This window comes from Gavialis gangeticus, unplaced genomic scaffold (genome assembly GCF_001723915.1).
Source record: "Gavialis gangeticus isolate Ggan-Ray unplaced genomic scaffold, GavGan_comp1, whole genome shotgun sequence".
Classification (NCBI taxonomy): domain Eukaryota; kingdom Metazoa; phylum Chordata; order Crocodylia; family Gavialidae; genus Gavialis; species Gavialis gangeticus.
Window position 1 is genome coordinate 44,364,295 of NW_017728998.1, and position 5,183 is coordinate 44,369,477.

Below are 5,183 nucleotides of genomic sequence, written 5' to 3' on the forward strand. Positions count from 1 at the left end.
CCCTGCGAGCCCCCCCCCCGCTCCCCCAGCCCCCCACAGCTGCCCCACCTGCCCCAGCTCCAGGTACTTTTAAAAAAAGCCTCAGTGCTCACCAGGTGCTGCCAGGCAGGGGGGTGATCCCTATTGCCCCACACTGCATGGGGGGCTCTGCATGCCCTACCATGGGTACCCTGCCTGGGCCAGCTCCAGCCCTTTAAGAAAAAAACCCCAAGAAAAGCCCTGGGACTTGCTGCTCCTGGTGCAGCCTTGGGGCTTTGAGGGCTCATGCAGAGTCCCCCACGCGGCAGCAGGGATCACCCCCCACCAGCAGGAGCAGTGTGTCCAGGGGTTTTTTAGGTTTTTTTCCTGAAAGGGCAGCTGGTCTGGGCACGGCTCCCATGATGGAGCTGGGAAACCGAGCGGGGCAGGGGGGCTCGTACAGAGCTCCCCATGCAGTGGGGGGCTGCAGGGATCGTCCCCTGATGGGCAGCACCCGCTGAGTCAGGGCTTTTTTTTTTTTTTTAACAAGTGCTGGCAGCTGGGGCAGCCATTGCCAGGCTGGGAGAGGGCCTGGCCTGGAGATTTGGCAGCAGCCAAATCTCTGAATCAGATTCCGCTGAATCTAATCAGGACAGTGATTCGAATTACTGAATCAAATCACTGTCCCCCGAATCAGCCGAATCCAAAGCAAATACTAGCTGCTTCACACAGGCCTACTCGGTAAGAATCTTCTTGTTTTTAAGGTCTGACTGGATCATCATTTATGTAACATCTTTGTTAGAAGGCCATTTACTTTTTGCCCCAGCTCCCTGATAACATTAACAGCTTCTAGGTTTGGCAGACCCACATCACTACTACTATAGCTTATGTTTTAAGGTGAAATAAAGGGTGCAGTGTAAGCACTTCCTCTTTCCCTGCTTATTGCCAGACCTGCACTGTCTACAACATGAGGCAGAATGATTCTTTGTGAGCAGACTGCCACCATCTGAACTCTGTATGGAGTTAGGCATCTCATTTTGTGTGGCATTCTTATGGTGTGTGCGAGAATGAAAACAAATTTGTTTGCTCATCAAAAACGTCATCCCTGTAAAATCTACATTTTTTCCTCCAAACTACTGAGTTTAAAGGGCTGGGTAGAAACTTTTTTTTAAGTTTTTAAAATGTCAAGCTTTTCTACTACAGGACAGTAGTTTTGAAGCTGAAAACATTGATAATAAGCTGTGAAAACACTACATAGTGCCTTACACCCATGAAAGTTGTGCAGTGGATGCAACTGATGCAGGACAGACCTCCAGCCAACTATATTAGCACTTGAATTCCCCATTCATTACAAACCACTTCATCTTTTCTTCCAAACAGAGTGAGCCTCCTGAGGTGACAATAAACTGGCCGTTTCCAGAACAAATAATTATTTTAACCCCTTTGAACTCTGGGGATGTAGTAAAATATAATTATCACTATAAAATGCTTTCCAGTGTCGTCTTTTGTGTAGAGCAGAGGTCTCGTCTCTGTTTAGTTGTTAAAATGCACGAGATGCTAATAACAAGCCATTTCCTGTGGGGGGACAGCTGTTCCCGTGTGCATATGAAAAGGTGGACTTGCTGTTCTCCACTGATGCCATGTTATGACCTAACCTTGTATGCTGTATTTGTATTATGCTTCATTTCAATTTAATATTTTCTGTTTGCTGTTAGTTTATATGTTACTAGCCTTGTATATTAATAAAGAATCATTTTAACTCCTTTTGATGCAGAACTCTGTAGACTGTTCTTTTTGCAGAAGAGCCAAGTCACAGTGATCAGGTTTCTGCCTACTGTTAGTATCAACGCAAACTTTGGCAAGTGTGTATGTGTCTGAGGTCTTTAGGTATTTCTGTGGTTCCCTCTGGGGAGCACAAAAAAGAGGACGCCTGTCAGGGGGACACCTTACTCCCAACCTGTAGCCCTCTGGCCCTGCCAGTGTCCCTTACTCCTGTGGAGGAGCCGGAGGAATTACATGTTTTGCTCTTGATCTGAGATGGTTTGGTCCAGGAGCAAGGTAAATTATAAGTGGTTCATCAGATGCCCTTATCCTGCAGTCATTGCATCTAACTTTCCCTGCCCCCTGGGCCAAACAGCAGCAGGGCAAGCAGCGCTGTTGGCACAGATGTCACTTGCCCTTTTGCTGTTGAAGGTCATCCTCATGGGGTCTACAGGGTGGGGTGGGGAACTGCTGCTGTCCCAGCTGTGGTCCAAGATCAGAGTCAGAGCTGCAGCCACTTCCCTTGGCTCCCTCTCCTCCTTCCTGCCCTGCTTACCTTCAGTTGCAGTTCCAACCTAAGGCACCCAACATACCCTAGAATAGCAGAAAAAACACCCTGAGTCAGGGAGCCCCTGAAGCTATGGAGCCCCTCAATTTGAGAACTTACCATCTCATCTCAGGAGCCCTGATGAGTGGGAATAAGCTCCTAAAAGAGAATGGAAAGGCCTCTTTGGGAGGTCAGCAGTTAGAGTTGCAGTAGTTTAACAAGTTGTGTTCCTAGTGTTGCAGCTTGGGCTCGCAATGCAATACGTTGTTAGGTACAAAAGGAAGAGGCGGTGATGGGTTGTATCACTAGAGTGGAGAGCTGCATCTGCTGAGGGATGGTGAGTCCACATGGAGTATTGCCAGTAGTATTAGTGCACTGACCTGGTCAGGAAAGGTATTTTCTTGGCCAGGTGCATTGGAAGGCTCAGGCCACCAGTGAAGCTCTGAGCATAATAAGGCAGAGTATGGAGGTGCTGTTGGACAACCTCTGGGTTGAGAGACACCCAGCAGGCTTTTTATAGCCACTCTGAACAGGCAAACAAAGCTTTCTGGCTGTTCCCAATTTTCCCCTCCATGCCAAAGACACTCCACCACAGGCTCAGCTGTATCACCTGCCAAGTCCACAGGGAATCCTATCCTTCATGCACTGACCCAATATCAGATTGGCACTGATATAAAGAAAATTGATTGTATTGGAAATCGGCCTGATTTGGCCGATAAATGTCCCTTTGGGAACATTCCCTCCTTGCAGCCACAGCACAGCACAGCACGAAGTCGGCAAGGAGCGCAAGCCTGGCAGCTTGGAGAGCTGTGTGCAGTTGGTAAGTGTAGTGTGGTGGAAGGGGAGGGGCATGGGGGATGAGGGGGCAGATGAAGGCCCCCTCAGTGAGGGAAGAGTGGAGCTGGGGCACGAGCTGCCCAGGCGGGGTGGGTGCGGGACAGCCATGGCTCATCTGGGGGTTTGGGGAGGAAGGGGTGCAGCTCCTGCCACTGTGCTGCTCATCCAGGGGGGGTGAGGGGGGTAGTGTGTGCCCCCAGATCTGTTCAGGGCAGGGCGGGATGGGCCAGGAGGAGCCCCACATGGCCCCAGCCTGCCCTGCCCCATGCAGAGCCGGGGGCACCCCTCCACTATGCCCACATCCTTCCTGAACTGTGGTGCCCAGAACTGGATGCAGTACTCCGGCTGCCGTCTCACCAAGGCCAAGTAGAGCAGGAGGGTGACCTCCTTAGCCCTCCTTGAGATGCCTTGGTATATGTGTGCCAGTGTTTGATCATCTCTGCCGTCTACAGTATTGCATAGGTGGCTCACATTCGTTTTGTGGTCTATCTCAACACCCAGGTTTTATTCCATGGTTGTGCTGACAAGCATAGCACTGCCAAGCCTATAAGTGTTGTGGATTATTTCTCCCCAGATGGAGCACTTTACATTTCTCCGTATTAAACATCATCAGGTTGAGGTCAGTCCACCTCACAAGACTGTCCAGGTCGGCCTGTATTGCTAGCCTGTCCTCGATCATGACCACATTCCCCCATAGTTTGGTGTGTCCATGAACTTTGCCAGTTCACATCATCTCACACTCTTCTGCATGCATGTTTTCAGTCCCTTCCCTTCACCCCCTAACACATGTACAGCGCTTCCCATTGTCAGTGTGGCAACATTGAGAACAGGTGTCTAGCCATCTGCATGGGTAGAGTTTTACCTCTTCCCTTCCTTCAGCCAGCCTTAATATTTCCATCTACCCCATGCCTTCTCTTCTATATGGGCTCGTGGAATGGGTACCTGCTCAAGACCTTGATTTTCATGGAGTAGTTAGAGATGTGAGGTCAGGAGCACGTCCCCTGCATCTCAGGTGTTCTTGAGCAGTTCTTGTCCAGGGACAGTAAGATTTGAGCCCCTTCAATCCCTCCAGTAAATGGATGTTGCCCCAACACTCCATGTCTAAGGACCCCTTCTGCCACCTTCCCTGAGCAAACTGACTATAGATATGTCCACCTCTCCAGTGCCACGCATGTGTGTGGACTACATACTCAGGCTTAGCTACCAAAGTATAGAATGTGGGCCCCAAATGACAAGGTAGACAGCTAGAAAACTGCCATTTAGGCATACAAAGGGAAATGGACCTTTTGTCTGGTTTCCATTTAAAGCCCATGATATTTAAATGGTCCAGCTGTTCAAAGTTCTTTGATTCACACACAAGTAAACAATAGTTGTCCCAAGCCTTGGTCAGTTTTTAATCTCCGTGCTGTCCTCCCTGCTTGCAGCCCAGCACTGCTAGAAGTAATTTTTCAGGGCATGTGTCACAAAAGTCCCCTGGCACTTGTGTTTTAGGAGCAGTCTTTGGTGTTTGATACTCTTTTGGGCTCCTTCTGCACAGACCTCTGAGAAGGTTGTGCCCTTTGCCCTACAAATATTGCACAGCACACGGGTCAAGATGATCATCCAGGGCAGGGTAACACTCATTAGCACTTCGAGGTGCCCAAAGACATGCTCCATTGTAATCTGGCAGGTCACTGAACAATTCCTTCCTGGTATCCAAGTGACTGGTGTAGGGCTTTATAAGCCATGGGAAAACTGAGTAGATCAGGTCCCCAAGTAGCAGGGATAGGGTGGGATGGGATCATTCCCTAGAGCTAGGACATCTGCAGGTAAACAGATCTGTGCCATAATTTGAAATGGGCCCAGGTACAGGTGGCAGGAGGGGTGACTGGATCCACTGGCTGGGGAACTGGCTCTGCGGTAGGACCCAGAGGGTGGTGGTCAACAGGAGCCAATCGTCTTGGTGCGCTGTGACCATTGGGGTACCACAAGGCTCTGTCCTAGGGCCTATACTGTTTAACATCTTCATCAATGATGAGGACATTGGTGTCAGAAGCGGACTGGCCAAGTTTGCCAACAACACCAAACTCTGGGGTAAAGC